General features: G+C 42.2%; 1 pseudogene; it reads right to left on the bottom strand.

Moving 5' to 3' along the window:
• Positions 1-1,861: 1,861 nt before the first annotated feature.
• LOC107142569 overlaps positions 1,862-22,356 on the bottom strand; it is a 129,800-nt pseudogene continuing 109,305 nt past the window's right edge.

Raw genomic sequence — 22,356 nt, 5'->3', positions numbered from 1 at the left:
GAATGCACGCTTTTTCGCCAAGGCCACCCATGCGGCCCTTCCAGCAACCCCCCACACCTGAAATCCCTCCTCCGGCACTTCCCCAACCAATGGGAACTCTCCAGAAATCCCTATGAGAACTCCAAAGTTGCGCGAGAACTCCAAAGTAGCAGGCGCCCAAGGCAGCATGAGCCGCCCCATTGCCCAACAGTAAAGGTCAAATATAAAATACAATCAATCCAGCATCACAGCAATTATATATAGCTTAACTCAAATCCTCATCTCAATGGTTTGCTGGTGTCACCTTTCAAACATTCCCTCTGGCAAATGCCAGGCATCATTCTGACCAGCCGTGGCTCTCAACACTTAACTCATAGGTAGTTGTGAGATTAAGGAAATTAATACAAAAAAAGACATTTAACAGTGCCAGCCACTGAGTAAGCCCTCAGGTAATATTATTTTTATTTCCATAGCCCATCACAGGCCTAGTCTTCAACCTTCAGTTATTTAGCAAACATTTATTGAGCACCTACCCTGGGCCTGGCCAGTGCTAGGGAAGAACACACCCTGGTGGAACATCTGGTATGGCCAATGACACATTTGTTAAAATACCTTTGATGGAGAGATGTGCTAGATCAGTGGGAGGATTTCATACTGGCCCTGACCTGGCCTGAGCCTGGGAAGGCTGCCCCATGGCTGATGTTAGAGCTGAGCAGTTCTCAGCCAGATCAAGTAGGGATGCTTGGGATAGATAATGAGTATGAGTTAACAAGTGGGAGAGGCAGAGAGAAGCATAAACAACTCTGGAGAAGGTTGGCAATAAAGAACAGGGGAAATAGCAGCTGAGAGCTCAAAGTAAAAATCCAGGAAGAATTTGTTTTAGTTGTTGTTGTTCTTTTTTTAAAAAAAAAAAAAGATCAAGGGACATGTTTAAATGCTGACAGGAAGGATTAGGTAGAAAGGAAGAGGGTGAAGACACAGGCCAGCCTGGGCAGATATATCATGCAGAGAAGGAATAAGAGTGCAGGAGGCAGGAGGGAGGGAGCCCCAGCCAGGCAGGGCCACTCCTGGTGGAGAAGGCCTTTCCTGCTCGGATAGGAGGGTCGGGTGTCAGGCACAGGTGCATAAGAGTTTCACATGGAAGGATTTGCAGCTATTCATTTCATCAGAGCTAAATGTGGCCAAGAATCCCTGGCATTTGTCATAGTTCAGTGAGGCAGGTGGTTACATGTGCTCTCCCCTGGCGGAGGAGAAGTTCAGAGCTCCCAGGGGACATGTGGTGCTGCAGTGTGTTCTCTCCATCTCAGGCACCATTCATGCAAGGGAAACAACAGCACAGCTGTGAGCTGGCCCATTACTGCCCTAAGTTGAGGGGCATCTCTCAGCCAATCATGGGAATTCCCATGCCTCAGTCATTAGGACTGAAGCAGACTTGCTTGCTCGCTAGGATGGCAGCTGCCCTTGTGAGTGGTACAAAGACCCACAGATTTTCCTGGTGCCATCTGTTTTTCTTTTGTATGTGGAGAAACTGAGGCCCAGAAGGGCAGAGGACTGGTTAGAAATAGTTATCCACATAGGTGACAAATATATGAAATGCTTTTTAAAATGCAGATGTTTGTCCATCTGCACAGTGCTACGTTTTCCCCAGGTAGGGAGTGGGGGGCAGCTAAGACTTTAGTAACCAGGACACCTCTTCCTCTCACCTCTTGTCTCTTTCAGTTGCTCATCCTATGCTTTGGCAGTGATGAACCCATCACACAATTTCACCCCTCCCTGTCCTGAGACACAATGTTTCTAAGGTTTGGAATACTCTTTTTGGGGGGATGTGTGTTACGGACTGAATTGTATCTCCTTAAAACTCCTATGTTGAAGCCCCAATATCTTAGCAGGTGACTGTATTTAGAGATGGAACCTTTAAAGACATGGTTAAGGTTAAATGAAGTCACAAGGGTGGGACCCTATTCCTACAGTTTGGTGGAAAGGCCACTCAAGGACAACCCAGGAAGGTGGCTGTCTTCAAGCCTGAGACAGATATCATGGAAACCATGCCTGTGGACACCTTGAACTTCTAGTCTCTGTAACTAGGAGGAAATGAATTCCTGATGTTTAGGCTACCCAGTCTGTAGGATTTTTTTGTGAAAGCCCTGGCAAATAAAGACTAGGACAGTCTTTTTTTTTTTTTTCTCCTAATACAAAAATAATCATTTCTTATAATTTAAACAAAAGCAAAAGCTCCCTTACCAATCTCCTCTCTCCTTCCCCCAGGGGATGCCCTGGTCAAGAGTGTGGTAGCATCTTTGAAGTTCCCTTTTTCTACCTTTCTTTTATGTATATATGCATTTGTAATAGTATGTGGATATGAGATCTGCCCATTTGTATTTTTTTCACTTAATAATATCTGAGGGATTTTTTAATGTCAGTACAAAAAGGTCTTTCTCACTGTGTATATAAAATATTCTATACAGTGTTTAAGAGTGTGACTATATCACAGTTTACTTTAACATATTGAGGGGTTATTTCCAAGTATTCCCTTTGGTGAACAACCATGTGAGATCACATTTATGCATGGATATATTCCTAGAATTGAAATAGCTGAGTAAATAAGCATTTTAAGTTTTAGCTTATTTTATTTAACTTGATGATAGATAAAACAATGACGTGATTTACAAAGCATAAGAAGATAAAAAGTGAAAGGGAGGACCCCTGCCAGCTGGCACCCCAGTCACGCCTTTCTTGTGACCTCTCTCAGAGGCTTGTTTCTTTTTCAAATGCCAATACAATCACAAATGAGTGTACAGTCCCTTTTCTTTCTCTCTTCTACAGGACAGTATGCACTACATATATTATTCTGCAACTTGATTTTTTTTCACTTAACATTATAGCTTGAGGGTCTTCTACCCCTCAGCATATCAAGAATATTTTCATATTTTTTTAAAAAATAAAGTTTCACAAGTATCCTTTTGTTCAGATATATCATAATCTATTTAACTGAATTCCTATTAAGACTCATTTAGGTTGTTTTAAATTTCATGATGCTTTAATCAAGACTGCCATCAAAAGCCTATGGTTTATCTATCTTAGATTTTGGACACATTGCCCCAATACTTTTCTCTTGACTCCTTTATCTGCCTGAAAAATTGTTTTCATCTTTAAATTACCATCAAATATCATCTCTAGAAGCTTCCTTCCCTCACAGTCCTTTCTCTTTGCTTTGCATTTTCTGCACGTGGTTGCATTAACCCACAGCATTATCATTTGCTGCTGGCCATACCTGTTTTTCTCATTGGACCATGAGCTCCTGGAGGCAGAGATTGTGTCTTAGTCATCTTTGTGTTACTAGTGCCTAGCACAGGTTTGGCATACAGTAGGTGCCTAATAAACAACATGTGAGAGGCAAACGGGGAGTGGGCTGAAAGATAGTCATTCTTATGTGCTCTGGGCCACTTGTATGATGTCCGAGGGACACGTGACAAAGAGGCATGATTCATGATCCCAGTTCTTTCTGATTTCATTGAGAACTTTATGTGGTGGTTCCAGCCATGCCATGCAGCAGACTGACTAGAAGCACTTCTTGGAGCTGTCCCCAAAGAATGTCTGGTGCTTATTGTTCCAATTTAACATTTAATAAGACACAGGCTTCTGACATCATTGCCCACGTTGCTCAAAGTAGCAATGTCAATTAACCAAGAGAGGGAGTTCATTTTCAATGAGCTGGCCTTACCTCAGTTTCCTGATAGGAGTTGTTGATCATGGCTATGAGCATGTTGAGCAGCACTACCACCATGGTGATGTTATAAACGCCATAGAGAATGTAGCCGATGTTCTCGATGAATTTGTGGTCATATTTCAGCACCACCGAGATCACTTCAGATAAGCCAAATATGGACCAAAATAAGGTTTTAAAACTTTCTTCAACCCTACAAGGAAACAGACAGTCCTTTTATGAGGTCCGTGTGGGCTTACACTTTAATAATGCTGTCCTTGCCCAGACTTTAGTGGTCCCCCTGGAGTGGGGATGGGGCTGGTTGGTAGGGTATATGTTCTGAAATAATGAGATCTTCAGATTTCTAAGAAAACTTGGAAATTCTGAGTATTATAAATGGCAATTTCTTTTCCATTCAATCTATTAATTGGGACTCCTGACTGAGGTATTATTTTTTATCTTGCTGTAATTAATTAAACATCTAAAATTAAACACCAGGGCTAATGTTTGCTCAAAAGCATTATTAGCCTTGGAAAACACCCTGTTCCTTCAGTAGACTCTGAAGCATCTTGTCTCAGTCTACACAGCCCCAGGTGAAGGGGAGCGAGGGCTGTGACCTGGGGAGGTGGGCAGTGTCCACAGATGGAGCTAGTTTCCTTGGGGCCTGGCATTCACTGGGCACTTGGCTTAGAACAGCTCACATCAGCTTCATGGCCACCTGTGTGGTAGGCTCATTTTTACCTCCATTGCACATACTTGAGGCTAGCTGCATATATTAAGTCTTCTAAACTAGGATGGAATTATTAGAAATGAAAGTGAGGAGTCCACATTTTTAAAATCCATCAAGTAACTGCACAAATCTCCCCCTGTGGTGCATTCAGGTGGATGCTACACATGCTTTGACAGAAATTTAGATAAGATCTGGCTTTTAGAATATTGTTCTTGGACTCTTTTGAGACTCTGAAGTTACTGAAATACAGTTAGTTTAAGCCTAAAACCCAAACACATTTCACCGGCCATATTTATGGCTATGCCCATGTATTGGATTTATGACCTCAAACACATCAGAAAGCTGGATTTTGCCTTGGTGGTCTGGAACATGCCAAAGTAGATGATACCATCCGAATGGCTAAATCAGTTCTTTAATTGTGCACCCAAATTTTTGTTACAATTATGAGAAAGAAAAAAACCTTTTTTCACTTTAAAATTTCAGGTTTTTAACACTCCACCCACAAAAAAGCCAGAATTAACTAGATCTCAAAGAGAAAAAAATCACTGTATCTCAAGGATTGATATTTATTTGACAAGATGTATAAAAATACTAGTACTTTTCACTTGAGCTAAAAATCCACTCTTGATTTGTATGAATTTACAGCTCTCCTGAGTGTGTGTGTGTGTGTGTCTGTGTGTGTGTGTGTGTAAGCCTAGCCAGCTGTTTGGCTTATTTCCTATGAATCCAGGAGTCTGAAAAACTGGTAGGTGAAGTTGGGTTTGTGTTGTCAGTGTTCGTTTTTTATTTCTTTCAAGGCTCTGATTTTGGAACAATTAAGTCATTTCAGTGTTGGCAGGGAGAAATTCGGTTATGGGTTTTGAAGTAATGACCAGGTCTCTAAGCCTGTCTGCAGAGATCATAAAGCTGTTCTGAGATGTGGAAAAGTAGTTTCTTTATGTGAGAAGCAGTATCTACTTTGTGGGAAACAAAGCCACACACTGTGTGGCAAGACTCACTACAGTGTTGTCTCCTATTGCAAAATAATCTTTCAGTTATCCTTCTAGTAGAAGAGAACAGTGCAGCCAGTGTCCAAAACCACTGGATGAACTCCGAATCCCAAAATGGGAGGGGATAGCAGGGATGTGGTCTCTCTGATGGTTGTTCCCTTCAGGGGAAAACCAGAGGGCACCCTTCTGAGAGGGGGTTGGCCAAGCAGGTGCTGGCTTAGAACTCTGTACTTACCATGAACAATGTAAAAAAATGGCTAATACTTGTGACAGAGAGATATTTTACCCAAATTCATTTTCCTTTTCTTACCTTGGAACACCCCACAAACTTTGGCTGACACTAAGGAAGCAAGGAATTATAGAACGTATCCATGGAAAACCTTCTGAATTTTGATTAGGTAAAATGGGCCTGGTTTCAGCATGTATTTTTTTCTCGTTTGCTTCTCACCATGAATTTTGCCACTGAGGACCAATTTACCCCTGGCTCCTAACGTAGGCATTCTGTGTCAATAATCAGAAGGAGGCAGAGCTGGCCCATTAAGCAGTGTGTGTTGTGGTAAAGGAATACTTACAAATATCTCAGCCTATGCATCAGCCCCTCCTCTGCCTGGTCCTCCAGCAGAGGACATACCTAGCTTGGAACAATAATCAATTTCTATTTGTTGTCTGTTTTACAGCCAGACTTTGTACTCTGTATCTATTTCATTTCTATTCTGTTGTTTAGAGATTAACCTCTGGACTTGGACTTGACCATGATCTTTAGGAGACTCCAACTATAAGGGGCTCAGACTCATGGGGACATGAGCAATAACCAGCTGCAGCGGCTGGCCAGAATGAACTCTTAGCCAAACTATGCATTTCTAAAAATTTCTTCCATGTTCTAAAAGGATTGTGTCTATGACCCTTGTTTCCTCCTTTTTATGAGGAAAAAAAAGAGTTGAGGTAACAAAATCCTTCTTTAAAGAAAAGGTGGGTGTATTGGCTTGAGTCACCCAGGACAGCTAGATTCATCATTTGGGTCTCTTGGGTCTTTCACTTGTACCTATCCCTCTTGACATGACCACATAAAATTAACTTATCTATATCAAAAACATAATAAGAAAAATATAAGGCAGAAAACTAAGTGAGGAAAAAAATCTGTATTTGCAAACATGAGGCAATGTATGATGTCATTCTTACATAAAGAGCTCTTATAAGAACCAATATGAAAATGATAGACATAATTGTAGAAAGCAAAGGGAAGAAAAACTTTAGTGACAAGAGCTTTACAATTAATGTGACATGCCATGCTGGTGTCATTTTCTAGTTTTAATATGTGGCTGGAAATAAATGAAACTTGGCCGCACTATGCTGAATGGGAAAAGATTTGTGTTATCTTGACCTGGAGACCTACAAATATATATTTTCAGAGAGAAGGTTGGTCCTGGAAATAAGCTCATAATACATTACTGATCCCAAGGGCTCAGGCCCTAGAGCTGGCCCTAGTATCCTGTGAGGTTAGTATGCTCTCTGAGTTAGGTATTAATCATCATCCATAATTTTCAGGGGCAATGGAACATAGGGCATGGGACAGAAGGCTCATCACTGGGGAGGTCTGGGGCTGGCAAAGGAAGAAAGTGTCTTGGCATGGGCTTAACTGATATTTATCATGAAACCACCCTTTTCATGAACTAGTAGGTTTCAAGGCTAAAATTGAGGCTTTTTACTGACAGGGATGAAAGCCACTTCCTCCAACCCATGCTGGCTGTAGAGTCACAGATCTCTTCAACTGTGTCAATCACAAGTGTTTTCACAGAGATAGTTGGGGGAGTATAAAAGGCAAAGGTGCAAAGCTGGATTCAAATCTTGGCAACATCATGCACTAACTGTGTGAGTTTGGGTATGTTACAACTAAGCCTATTTAAGTCTCCATTTACTCATCTATGAAATGGGCATAATGACACCTTATTATTCAGTTCCTGTAAAGATGAAATGAGAAATATATGTAAAATATATAATAATAGCCCAATAAATGATAGCTACTATTTTGATTCATTTGTTTATTTTCTGAATTCTAATTGTGTTGTAGGTTATAAAGATATAGTCATGTCCAGAACACATGTGTTTGTCCTTTTGTAGGTCCCAGTTGAAAAAAAAGCCCAATAAGGTGAGAGAATGCTGTGACACCACAAGCACATTGCTCTGCTTGCCTCTGCCTTCCCCAGTCACACATATAACCCATCAACTCCTTAGGTGCTTTCAACCCAGGCAGACCTGAATGAAGTTAATAATTCAGCTACTTATTTACTTTTCTGAACAAACCTCATTTTCTTTCCTATCTGCAAATATCATCACAAAACCTTGATTTCATGCAAATTCTCCTTCTGATTTCTCCAGCCCATGCTGTTTTTTTTTTGTTTTTTTTTTTTGGCTCTTGGCTGGCAGTGGAAGGGACTGAAGTTTAGTCAATAGGCCACCCTGGCATAAGAAGTACTCCTAATGAAGAAAGAGAGAAAAGTGCCCGTGAGTGATGTTGAATAGAACATAATTCACCCTTCTCTGACTGGGCAGGGGTGTGTATGTGTGGGAAGGTTGGGGCTGATTTGTCATGCAGAAAGCAGGGAAAAGGTAATCAGTTCTCTACCAGATCTGTCTTGCCTGGATAATGAGACTTTAATAACAAGTTTCCTGAAGAGGCAGTTGTGTATGGGCCTCAGAGAACAAACTGATCAACAAGGTGAGGGTTTAGGGTGATGGTTATGAAAATTGCTGCTTCTTCAGAATTCCAGGACTCCCTCCCCCACTCCCCACCCAGCAGTTCAGTTCAGTAGCCTACCCAAATCTGCACATAGCAGGCTAAAATTAAGCAGGAGGATCAGACCTCAAAAGGCTGTTTCTTCAGTTCAGAAGATAATAGCTGCTGCTGCGCTAGAGCTCTGTCACAGGGGAAAAATTGCCTGCCTGCCATCCGAGCTGGGCTGATGGAGGAAGGTGTCTGGAGTGAGAAGAGACCTTATTGGAGGGCTGTGTTTCCCCAGTGGCCATACCCAGAGAACAAATGAGAAAGGCTTGAGGAAGGTCAGGAGAGATGGCCAAATGCCCAAGGAAGACTGCACCTCATCCCTGTCACCCTCTGAACCAACTTCTCATTCTACCTTCAGTCCTGGATAAGTAGTTTGATTTAGACAGTCCAGAAGGAGAGGAGTCTGGCCACAAAAGCAATGCCAAAGCAGCCTGGATTCATTTATATTGAGGACCAAGCTATGATCACAGTAGTTTGGGAGCTCTTTGGGGGCAGAGGCTAAGCCTTCTTGGTATCTGAGACTACATACACAGGCTGACACCCACAGTTAACTCTCAGAAGAATCCTTTATGAGTAGAAATCAGATCCTGCACTTCCCTTCTTAGCTTCCATATGGCCAACAATCAAAGCCAATCACCTGGCTGAACTCTTTAATGCCATAGGAAATCTGGCTCCTGCCACTTTCTGGAGCCCCTATGGGCAGTTTAGTTTCCTGTGGAATGACAGTTTAAATCTTTCCATCCTAGACTGAATTTTAGTTAAAAAAAATAAAAGAAAGGTAGGAATTTCTTCCTTGTCAGGCTGCATCTGAGAATAGCATGGAGGATGTGGGGAAGCATCTAGGAACGTGCCAAGAAGACATCATCCAAAGAAGCATGTTTTTTATGTATCCTTAGGTCTCTTTCCTCAAAGCTTTGTAGCTTTTCAGCCTGTTTCAGAGGCTCAAAGGTACCAGGCTTTTCAAATCCATGTCATGAATAAACAATAAGAGAGCAAATAAGTGAGCACTATATGATAGGAGAATGTCTGTAGTAACAGACTTTATTAATATCTTATAAAAATCTACAATTTTACTGTTTATTAGAAAGTTATACAAAGATAAGAATTTATATTACATCTAAACCACTTTGTTTTGGACACATTAACATCATTTCCACTTACCAAGCCTCTCTGGGTCTGACCATGTGGTGTCTTTCAAGTCTATGCATTTTTCTGTGCTAGTTGCTCTGCATAGAATGGGCTCAATAAGCTCTTGTGCCCTCAGACACCTTTATTAAATTTGTAAGATGAAAGATGGAGGTAACTTTCACAATTTAATAGAATATGATGTAAAACTGGCCTGCAGAGCTTCCGAATCAGGGTGCCCATGTTTCTACAGTGATCTAGGAACCTGGGACAAGTCTGTCCTCTGTGAGAACCAGTAGGCTGATGCCCTTCCATGTTCCCCACCTCTGAACACTTTCATCATGCTCCACACGAAGACAATGGCAGTGAGCCAGGTCCTCCATATACCACAGGGTGACTTATCCCTGGTTTCTATTAATAGGGCCTTGGTTTGGGGGTGTTTTCCAACAAAACCCAGCCTTGGCTGCCCCAGCAGGACACCCCTGTGTGGCCATATCCTTGCACTCTACCTCTCCTGCCCACATGGCCATTCCCTTAGTGCAGCAGGACATCCTCTTTCACGTGGCTCCCTGTCACAGCCTTCTGGGGCCCCTGGCAGAGATCCTCTGGAGCTGTTCTTCTTTCAGATTTCTTTCTTGCAGACCATTTCTTCTATTTGTTATCATGCTTCTTTCTTGCGATTATGTGATAAACACCTGTCTTTCCTAACAACTGCAACTGTCATGATGAAAGGGGCCTTGGCTGTTCTAACCACCACATCCCCATCATCAAGCTAGCACCAGGTTTGAGCTTCCCCTTCCAACCTGTCCTTCACACAGTTGCAACAGCATTCTTTCTGAAGGCAGCTTTGAGTGTATCTACCTGTTTTTAAAAAGGCCTTAGTGGAGACTGTAACACCGAATGAGGACTATCTCTCCATAATCTGGCTCCTTCTGGACTCCGATTTAGTCTTCTGCCATCCCCCAAACACTTGCCTACCTGTGGTTCCCCCAAAATGCCATGCACAGGCTGGAATGCCTTCTAGTCATCCTCCAAAATCCTCCCTAAGGCGACCCCTTCCATGAAGCCATTCCTGGCACTGCCAGGTGGAGTTCAGCAACTCCTCTGGCGTGTTGCAGTGGTCACAGGGTGTTACAGCTGCTACTTCCCTCCTCTCCAGTCTTCACTTGTCTATAAGTTCCCAGGGGCATAAAGAATCTCATTTTTTTGGAGGGGGAGGACTGAACTCAGGGGCACTCCACCACTGAGCATCATCCCCATCCCTATTTGCTATTTTTATTTAGAGACAGGGTCTCACTGAGTTGCTTATGCCTTGCTTTTGTTGAGGCTGGCTTTGAATTCTTGATCCTCTTGTCTTAGCCTCTTAAACTGCTGGGATTACCATGCCTGAAAGTAATCTCTTAATCTTCATGACTCCAGGACCCAACCCAGAACTTGGCATAGAATGGCTGCTACCTAAATGTTCCTAAATGAATAAACTCACTTTGGAGTAGAGCACTTGTTTCACATAGAGGAGAATCAAAGGCTGCAGTTATAGCTCAGGTATGTAGAATCATTAAATTCTCGCCAATAATCAAAATCTGGATTCAGTATCCTATTCTTTAGAATTTAGAAGCACAGGAAAATGACCCAACCTTTGAAGAGACTAGGCCTCTGCCTCAAAAGCACAGGGGTATGGGATTCCCACTCTTGTTAATTTCAGTTCAGAAGGTGGAGGATGGTCTTGAATCATAAAGATCTGGGCTGGGATCCTCTTTCCGGCTCTGTGATCTTAGTTAAGTCCAGGTCTCTCTGAGCCTTGGCTTCCTGTAGTGGTATCTGTCATTCCATAGCACAAATGAAATAAGAGGGAAGATACATACATGTGTTTGTCATAACATGTTGTTCAGCACATGATGCTGATTCTTCTTCCTGCTTCTCACTGCCTCTACCAGGAGCTTTGATTTCAGCTCTGAGCCAGGAGTATGTGAAGCTCAGCCTCCAGAGTTGGACAGTTGGTGGCAAGTAGAACAGGCCTAGGATGGGGAAGGTGTATGAGGGCAGGGTCTTCACAATTCTCTCCCTTAGCCCCACACTCTCCAGGATCACTGGAAGGAGAAGCTGGCTTGCCTGTGACCTGGATAGGTGAGGAAGGGCTGGATCAGTGCTTTCTTCTTCTGGTGGCCATATTAATCCCTTCCTTTTACAGTGTGGAAATTTTCCATAACTGTCATGAAAAATAGAAGCTTCTAATTTTGCCTAGCACTGCTGAAACTCCTTTCATTAAAATAATTCCTGGGGAGACAGAACAATCTTAAGAGAGGTATTATTTTTGATTAGAAAAGTGTCAACCCAGCTCTGCTAGGAAGCTGACTCCACAACAGTCTATAGAAAAGGTTGTCTGGGATCATCTTTTGAGGGATGGAGCCCACATTAATCTGCAATCAGAGTTAAATAAGAGAGGCCAAGTTCACTCACAGGGGAGAGCAGGGGCCTAACATGTTCTATTGGAGAATCTTCCACTTCCCTGCTCTGGGTCACTTTATTGCCCCTAACCGCTCCTATTTTCCATGTATTTGTCTAGTTAAGTGTGATATAACAACTTTCTGTCAAATGGTGGAATACATATACGACAATGGTCACATATGGCCTAGATGTGTGGTAGGCTATGTGGTCTAGGTTTGTGTAAGGGCATTATATATTTGTAGAATGATAAAACTGCTTAATGTTGCAGTTGTCAGAATGTAACTTTGTAAAGCCATGCGTGACTGTAGAAGGAGAGCATTTTTTTCTATGTATTCTCTCCCAGCTGTATTTCACCTATGAGCTAAGGACTTTTTGTTTCTCTTTCTCTATACACTAACAGTTCTGGGACTCCAAGGTTTCCATACAATCTCTAAACAGAAATTCCTTGCTTTATGGAATATCTACATTTCACCAAAGTTGCCTACAAAACCTCCAAAAAGCAAATCCTATTTCTCTATTCACTTCCATGATATAAGCATAATTTATATCCCCAAGAAGAACAAAATTCCTAACAATCTGAACTGAGAACTTAAAAAAAAAAAACTTTTCTATTTCTTCAATACATCTTGGAAAACTTTGATTTTGTACTCTGAGAGCATAAAACTGGTCTGGACACCTTGTCTTCCTCCCCTTTGGTTATTCTCAGTTTGTAATAGAAGTGGCTTGTAGATAATGAGCTGCCAGCAGGTGTGCTATCTGTCATGTTCAGACAGGCTTCAGCTCACAGAGCAGGGACCCTTGCATCCAAGTTCACCAACCAGCAACCTTTGCATCCACATTTCTACTCCTTCCCTTCAGGCCAGCCTCTGTCAGGGAAGTGGCCATGAAAAGCAACCCAGACCTTTGGGAGAATCTTGGGTCTGAAGTAGAAGGAGGATGAGAAATTGAGAACCGCTTATAGGATCTGACTTGAGGGATTGCTACTGCTTGATCTGGATATCTACTCAATGCCTTGTGCTTAAAAATGTGTGTTTGCATGACCTGAAATCCTGTCAGTATGATGCTTGCTTAGGTTAATGGGCTTCTGGCTTCTGAGATGCACAGAACTGACAGTGGCTTCCATATCCTTAACTGTGCAGTGATGAAGTCAGATCAGACCCATCTTTCTTATCCTGTGATCCAATACTACCTGTGAAGAACCCTGCAGAGCTTTTGTTAATGTAGATTTCTTGGCCACACCCTAGAACTATTATAATTAGATGCTAAGAGGTGTCCCAAATTTTGCTCCTTCTTCCCTAGGTGATTCTGGTGTGTTGAAGACCACTGACCTCATTAAGGGTGTTCATGTTGTGTTTTTATTCACATTTTTGGTGAAACAGTTCAATCCATCCATTTTCTTCTACCTGCTTTAGTGAGGTCTGCTGGTGAAGGCAATGGGCATTTGAGGGTGGGGAGGAAGTTTTGTGACTTAGGAGCAGGAACCCACTGGGAGTTACTGCAGGGCTTGGTCGAGGGCAGGAGGTTGGAGTTGATAGAAAAAAATTTATTTTCCTTATCTTTCCTTTTGTCTTAAACTATCTGCTTTACCCTCTACCTTTGGGACAGAACTGCATCTTGGTAAGTCTCTGGTAGAACTGGTTTTTGTGAACTGGCCTGGGACCACACTCCTAGGGCCAGCAAGGCTTTCCTGAGACAACTCTCTCTAGATTTCTAATAGCTGCCTTAAAAATTTTTTCTTTAAATTATTTATTTATTTTTCTTTAAAAATGTTTTTACTAGTGCATGATAGCTACACATAATACTGTGGGTTCATGTTGACACAATCACACATGCATAGAATATAATTTGTTCCCTTTCAGTCCCCAGTACCTCTTCCATCCCTCCCTTTCTCCCCTACCCCTGCTCTACCTCTTCTACTCCACTGGTCTTCTGGCCTTCCCCTCATCTATTTATTATTTTTACATATGGGTGCCTCTCTGTGGTACATTCGCACATGCACACAGCATAATTTGGTTGACTTAATTTCATAGTTCCTCCCATTTCCCATCCCTATCCCTTCCAACTCAACCCTGCTCCTCTACTCCACTCTATTGATCTACCTCCCATTTTTGAAGTGGCCCCCAAACTCCCTCCTCCTTGTTTTGCTCTTGCTTCTGCATATGAGAGAAAACATTCAGTCCTGACTTTCTGAGTCTGGCTTATTTCACTTAGCACGATATTCTCCAGTTCTATTCATTTACCAGCAAATGCCATAATTTCATTCTTCTTTATGGCTGAGTAAAACTCCATTGTGTATATGTACCACATTTTCCTTATTCATTCATCTGTTTATGTGCACCTGGCTGGTCCTAAAACTTGGCTATTGTGAATTGAGCTGCTGTAAACACCGTATCACTACAATATGCTGATTTTAGTTCTTCTGGATAAATATCAAGGAGTAGGATAGCTGGGTCATATGGTAGTTCCATTCCCAGCCTTTTGAAGAATTTCTAGACCAAACAGCTGCCTCTATTTAAAAAAAAAAAAACATTTTTTAGTTGTAGTTGGACATGATACCTTTATTTTATTTACTTATTTTTATGTGGTGCTGAGGATCGAACCCAGTGCCTCACTTGTGCTAAGAGAGCACTCTACCTCCGAGCCACAGCCTCAGCCCTCAAACAGCTGCCTTTTAAAGTGGACTCTTGAATAGCATTTAGGAATCCAATTTTCCCTTGAACATGGCCAGAACAGAGATGGGGGGCAGGTGGATCATTTCAAAGTGAAGGTGAGGGGATTCCCGCAGTGTATTCCAACCCACATTTTCCTTCTGTAGGATTGAGTCTTCTGAATCTACAGAAACAGATGAGAAGAGCTCTGTCTTACCCTACAAACTCAAAGTTCCACAGGGTAGGCAGGTCTGGGTGGAGACCAAGGGATGGTTTGCTCTGGAGTAGGCACACATCTGAGTGGGGTCTTCATCATCAGCATAGCTGCATTTAGCATAGCTTTGAGTTCCTTAAGGTATGAGTCTTATTTATTCTCAAATGGATTTTTATTATCAAAGAAGATCTCTAGGAGGGTGACATACTCCAGAGAGCAGTCAAAAGGTAAAAGATGACATTTACAAAAATCCATTTTTCCTCTCTCTACCTCAATGCTCTATTGACTTTTCCTGTTCAATTAAATCCTATTTACTGCCACACATCCCATTTCAGGAACTTCCAAGGCAATGACTATCCTGTCTCTTTTTTTATTGTACTTTCTGTTCCCTGCTTGTACATATCCCCATCCGAAAAGGCTTGGGGTCCTCTTTGCCTGGGTCCCTCTAGTCTGGAAAGTCTCAATTACATTCTGAGCACGAGGGACTCAACTGATTTTACCCTTTCTCCTGATTTTACTTTTCTCCATAACTTCCTGAGCCAGAGAGCCCAGGCCACCTCTCCTTACTTTCTCTATAGATAGCTAGGTTACATCTGGTTGAAAATTATGGCCAGATCAGTCCTACTCTAGGTCATGGCCTTTTTCATGGTCCTGTAAGGGGAGAGAATAAAGGTTGCACAGATCAGCCAGGACAGCAGAGATGGGACAGAAGCCTAGGTTACCAGATGCACAGTCTATTATTTACTTGGCTGCCTTTAACCTGGCTGTGTTTTCCCTATTTATTCTCTCATTCTTGCTCATGTAGCATTTAGTGGGCAAATATTCTATGCAAGGCACTGTGCTGGACTGAAAATGGGAGTGACATCAGGGCCTGACCACAGAAGGCAAGACCTTTTGTTCCTAGGCTGACAACTTCTTCATGTCCAAAAACAATGCATCTCATGTCAAGGGGATGCATTTAGCTCTTTTCTAGCACATTTAGAGCGTATTTGCTTGTGGGGACTTCAAGCTTATTCCCTTCCTGAAACAGTTAACTGCTGAGTATTGGAGTGATATAAAGCAGTCCCCCTAAATCAATAATGTGCTTAGCCTGAGCTGGTGGAGAGTTTGTCAAGTAGGCCATTACCCAGAGAGGTGTCTATAGTGCCAAATCTGTACCCAGGTGTCTCTGCTGTTTGTCTTTCATCCCATGTTTGCCCCCATCTTCATTATCATAAACACCATTTATTAAAGATTTATGATAAGTCAAACCATGTAAGTTTCCCATTTATTCTAATCCTGTATGGATGGATCTCTTAGTATGTTTTATCCTTCCAGAATTAGGAAAACTGGGGCCAAGCACTTGCCCAAGGCCACATAGCGAGTGAGAGGCAGAGTGCAGACTGAAACCCAGTCTTTCTGTCTTTTCTGGTGCTAAGGCTGCCACACAACCTGGGCCACCTTCAGGGACATTTATCACCACTGGACATGGCACCAATTCTCTGTGGACACAGTTACTTCTTTTTTGCCACAGAGAGTAACAGCCTTTGAGGTTCAGCACTGAGGGCCACCCAGCAGGCAGGGCAGCATAATCCCTAGTTCTGAGCTGAGCAGCCTGACAGCCACTGCACTTGGTTCTTAGACACAAGTATCTTCCCTTGATGGTTATTTCTCCAGAAGCAGGGTAAGCTGAGGCCCTGATGTAAGGTGGGAATTGCTCAGGGTGCCTGCATGGTTAAGGCTTAGGGGCCGTCTTCAATTACTGGAAAACTTAAACACCAGACCGCTTAGGGTTTCTTAGGGGTAAGTGTCAGAAAGTCTCCTTTTAAGATTCTGGTAAGAGGTTGATGAAGGCAAGGAGAAGTTCTGGAACTGCGTGGGTCTGGAGAAGGACTCAGGCTGGAAACTCTCTGTGTTTAGCCACTTTACATAAACTGCCACATCTATCCATGTAGGTATTTACAAAGAAGGGGGAAAGTCCTATCTTCAGTTTACAGATGAGTACATAAGGGCTTAGATAAATCAAGTGATTTGGCTAAAAGTCATTAGCCAGTAAATTCCTTTGTCAGAGTATACATCTAGCCCTGCCACATCCTTTCAGTAGACCCTGCTCAGACCCTGAGCACAAGAGAGTCAATTGATTTGCCGCTTTCTCCTGATCTTGCGCTTTCCCCATCTCTTGCTCTCTCTACAGATAGTTGGGTCACATTTGGTTGAAAATTATGGCCAGAGAAGTCCTACTCTAGGTCATGGCCTTTTTCATGGCCCTGTGGGTTCATACAGGTTCCGTGTAAGGAGAGGGAAGAAGGGTTACACAGATGAGCCAGGGCAGAAGAGTTGGGATAGAAGCCCATGTCACCAGATACCCCACCAGCCTGGTATTCCCCACAGAGAGGAGGAGTTTTGAATTTTTGTAGTCAGAGAGTCAGTGAGCTCTGTCTCTACCTCCATGGTGTGTGGGTGCCATTGTGTTGTTTTGTCTGCTTGGCTGGCTGGAACCCCTCAGAAACAATCTCCGAATCCTGATATCAGTGCCTTACTTATCACCCAGGCCACATGCCTCCTGGCTACCTGGCCTGGGCCTCCTCTCTGGCTGCAGGGGCATATGATGCTATAGGACTTGCTCGGTGCCCATGCATGGGCAGTGGTATGCCCAGCCAGGTGGGAAGAACTGCTGACCCAGGCCAACTTGCAGACCTACTTCCCATGCTATGTGACATGGCTTCACTATGGCCGCCCTTAAAGTGTAGGTGAGTTCATGAATCTGACTCATGAGAGATAGCAGATGGTAAAGATCTGACTATTAAGTTCCCTTTCTCATCCTGATGTGATGCTCCTTTCTCTGTACACAGCAAGTACTGAAAACGCTTGTTAAATGACTGAATGAACTCCTAACCACAAGTTTAGAGAAGTCTCAAGTACAAACAAATGAATTCTCACAGGGACCAGGAATCTTCAAGATTTGGCTGAAAAAATATTCTTGGGTTTTGTTCCCTCAGTAGTCTCCCTGGCAGGGTCTATCATGCCCAGTTTATGTATTCTGGCAGATAATGGCTTAGGGCAGCAACCTATATTTGCCTTCCCTATACCTTGCTTCATGTATTGCCCATGCAGTGAGACCTTGACCTTGTCCTTGCTTACCCTCCACCCATATTTCACTTTCCTTTCCCCTTCAGTATTATTTTCCTCAGATTACAACTCACTTCCTTTAATAAAGTGCTGGCATGCAATTTTTGCCCAGGGTTCTCTTTTCTAGGCAACACAGGCAATATGATGATGATGATGCTAATGATAATAATTAAAACAATAATATCAATTCCTCCCATTTATATGTTATGGGCTAAACTATACGTGCCTTGACCTGACAAACTCCATTTACCCTGAGACTCCAATTCGTATAAGAAATGCTTCTTCTATGAGAAAACCTGCCTCTGCCACCTCCCATTAAGCACAACCTGTTTGAAAAGGCATGGTGGTATAAAAATGTTTATGTTATTTTTATTTAATGTATTATGCTCTCTTTTTAATTTCCATTTTTCTTGGGCAATGTACTATACCCTGTACTGGGTCATTTTGACCCACTTCCTATATTCCTATGGTTTTTGACTTACTGGTAGCTTGTGGTTTTTAGCTATAAACATATAATTTTATATATATACTTGCTGCGAGGGATTGAGGGTTGCAAAGGCAACTTGCTTGCTGTCCTTTCTACCCCCCAGTGAATAATGTCCCATGTCTTGCTCCAAGACTAACTTGGTGATTTATTTCAAATGTGCCAAGACATATTCTATATGTGTGAGTTATATCATCTCACAAAATCCTCACACTATCCCTACAAAGCAGGCATAATTATTATGTCCATTTTAAAGATGAGGAAATGAAGGCTCAAAGGAGTTAAGGAAGGTGCTTATGCCACACAGCGTATAAGTGGCAAAGTAAGGATTTAACCCAGCTCTTTTGTTCTTCCAACTTCAGAACTTGAACTCTAAGCCACCTTTGAATAAAGTTATCTTAAATCTCAAGAAATACCAAAGAAACCTGAATTTCTGTAAGAAACTACTTGCAAGAGACTCCCAAGGATTCCCAGGAAAGCCAGAGAGAGCCTCAGGTGAGAGCCCTGGGATACTCACGTTGTAAACACTGGGTTGTACTTTGCACCTCAGTAGTAAGAATACAGGTTGAACATCCCAATCATGAAGGCCACAAATACCATGATGAAAATGACCATGAATTTGAAGATATTTTTCATAGTTCTCCCCAGGGAGATCTGTAGGGGCCCAAAGCTCTCATTGGCTGGCAGGAAGTACACAATGCGAGAGAAGCTCAGCACAACTGCTATCGCATACAGCCCTTCGGATATGATCTGAGGGTCTGAAGGCCACCAATTGTCCCTGGCTAAAAGAAAATAATCTGGGTTACTGACTGGGGGGATAGGATCTGCTCTGGAAGAGAAACCAATTAGGCATCTTCAGGGGTCTCCAACCACATGACTTGCAATTCCTACCCTGCCCTAGATTAATCCAAATACAGAACACAAGGTACCATCCTCTTGAAATGTGCTGGTCCACTGCCTAGAACACTTTCCTCACTTCAAGGTCTGATACATTTCCAATCAACCTTTAAAGATCTGCTTAGGTGTCACGCCTCCAGGAAGACTTTTGTAACTCCCACAGGCTAGACAGGATCCCTATTCCCCGTCTGTTCCCATGGATATCTGTACACACTCTGGTTCTGGTATTTGCCACACTGCTTGCTATTCCATCCCCCTTACCAGTGTTTACACTTGACACCCAGGTGCTATCCCACTCACTGGGGAAGCAGCATGAGGAGGTAACACAGGAGCACCTATGAGCAAGGGTTTGGAGACAGTCAACTAATTTTCTGGAGCCTCGTTCCCCTCATCTGTACATTAAAGATCCAATCAACTCAGTACTATGAGGAAGATGAAATGAAATCTGATATTCAGTGCTCAGCATGGCACCTGGCACATAGTGGGTGTTGATGAATGCTTGTTAAATAACCACAAGTTGGAACAAATGAGCTCACATAAGAACCAGGGTTAGAACTAGGAATGATCAGATCATGCCTGAGAAAATACTCTTGGGTTTTGTTTCCCAGGTGGTATGTGCCAAGAATGTTGCTTCCTGATTTAGCTAAGGCTCCCCCAAAGTGGTGACCAGTCAGGCATGTTAGCCATAACAGCTATCTGTTCTGGCTGGGTAAGAGGCTGGGACCAATCCTGAGCTGCAGAGACTCTGCTTGCAGTCACTGGTGACCACCAGGGCTTCAACTGCTTTCTGGACATTCTTGCAGCAGAGCAAACCTGCAAAGTGCTCCTCCTGCAGTTCTAATGCCACGAGGAGCAGTGTCCATCACAAATCAGCTGCCTACTATGTGTCAGGACATACAGCCATCCTCAAGTGAGGGCAGTACCTCTCTCCCAAGAGAAGTGTGTGGGGCTGTCTGTGGTCATCACAATGACTAGGTAGGAGTATTTCTGGGATGCTTAAAATACTGCAATGCCCCAGACAGTCCTGCACCATGGAAATTGTCCTGCTGAAGAAGCCAATAGTGTTCCTGTTGAGAAATGCTAAGTGAAACTTAAATTGAGAAACCTAAATAGCCCTTACACTTACATGAGCTGTAATTTTCACTACAGCCCTGTAGAGTAGATATAATTATTGCCATTTTTAAGATTGGATTTGGGGTATGGGGTACTTTTCAGAGCCTAGTAAGTGCAGTTAGCAAGGATATTGCATAGCAATTCTTGGCACCCCAAGGGAGATGGAAGAAGAATAATTTTATTCTTCATTTTCAAAGCTAGATTCTGTTAAATAATTATAATAATAGAGAGCAAGTAAGAAACCTTAAGTAAGGGAAGCAGGGCTACAAAGTTTCATGTAGCTCATTCTAAATTACATTTGGAAATATAACAACATTATAGATTTTATGTTCTCATCAAGGCCATAACTCAAAAGTTCATGAAAGACAACGAAGGAGAACAAATTATGTGTTTTCCAATATATCTGTCACTCTCCATGGATAAGTAACACATTTGAATAACATGAAATAGGATGTGACTTCTTCTATTAAACAGACACTAAAAAGGATTTTTTCCTGCCACCTATAATTTAGCATTTTCAACCTCAGCTATAACTATAAAAGCTACACCAATAATCTATTAAGATAGATTTAGCTGTTGTCAGATCCTAGTGACCAGGTCAGAACTTTTAGTGAAAAATATCCTGCCTGGAATGACCTGTAAGAGTTATAATGGGTGTAAAACAAGCAGCACTATGATTATTCAGACCTAGGTGTTTTCATCTAGGAGCCATTTCCATGAGGAAAATGGCTTTATCACAACCTGAAAATTTGGGGTCTGTCTATATGCAGCTGTAGAGCTTGGAGAGAACCATTGGTTTTCTGGCCACAAGGGGGCTCTGTTCTCCCATAACTGGAGCACAAGTGAACACTGAGAGATGCAGATGATTTCCAAGGGCATGGGGTGAACCACAAAAGCAAGGACAATAATGTGCTATGCTTTGGGTTGGGTGAGACTTAATACAATTCATAAAGAAATAGAAGTCACAAATGAACAATACTGCAGCCTGAATCGTGGCATTAAGAAACATCTCTCATCTTTCCTTGGTGAACCTTGAGCCACACGGAGGGGAAAATATACAAGCTTATTGTGTTTTAAGAAAGTCAGAATTTGCCAAATTCTGGTATGTGTGTGTCAACCGGGTGGGTAGTCGAGGAGAGAGTAGATGATTTTTAATACTACAAGACTCTTCATTTCTCAATGGGGGGGTTTTCCTACCAAATTTGCACATAATACAATTTATGTTGATAGTAAAGAGCAAATCAACTTTTTAAGTGACGATCCTCTACAGATCATTATTGTACTGATCATGAAGATTCTGGAGAGGCAACAGCCATATGGCTTCATGTAACAGAGACATTCGACACTTAAACCCTTCAAGGTGTAGCAGCTGCCATTAAGGAAGACTTATTAAGCATTCAGCTATATTTTACTGGTGAAAATAAATAGCTGTTGTTCCTTCACTCTCTCATCTTTCTTTTTCACCATAGAAAGTATTGTGTTTGAACAAGAAAATGACCCAAGAGAATGTACTGATAAAACTATTACCATTTAGTGAAAATGTATTTAGTATTTTCAGGGCATAGTGCTAAATTCTTCACAGTACTATTTAATCTTCAAAACAAACATTTTGACATAGGTTTTATTATTTCCGTTTTACATATGAGAAAATGGAAGCTCAGAATAGTTAAGTAAACACATGTTATAGGAAGCTACAGAACTAGAATTTGAATTCTGGTCTAATATTAAACTCTGGGACAAAAGTACGAGGCTATTCACCTTGACTTTCAATTCATCTCAGGCCAGGATTCCCCACTATACAAAGCAATCCTTTATTTCTGATTATAGCATTATCCCTGCTATGAAAACAACTTTCTTTTTCAGCTATAAAATGGGAACAAACAAAACAGATCGATTTTTTTTAAATTTTTTATTGTGGGTTGTTCAAAACATTACAAATTTCTTGACATATCATATTCCACACTTTGATTCAAGTGGGTTATGAACTCCCACCTTCACCCCATACACAGATTGCAGAATCACATCAGTTACACATCCATTGATTTACATATTGCCATACTAGTGTCTGTTGTGCTCCGCTGCCTTTCCCATCCTCCAACCTCCCCCCTCCCCACCTATCCCCTCCCCTCCCCTCCTCTC

Source organism: Marmota marmota, unplaced genomic scaffold (genome assembly GCF_001458135.2).
Source record: "Marmota marmota marmota unplaced genomic scaffold, marMar, whole genome shotgun sequence".
Classification (NCBI taxonomy): Eukaryota; Metazoa; Chordata; class Mammalia; order Rodentia; family Sciuridae; genus Marmota; species Marmota marmota.
The sequence above is the reverse complement of the archived record's forward strand: the minus strand, read 5'-3'. Positions and strand labels throughout refer to the sequence as shown.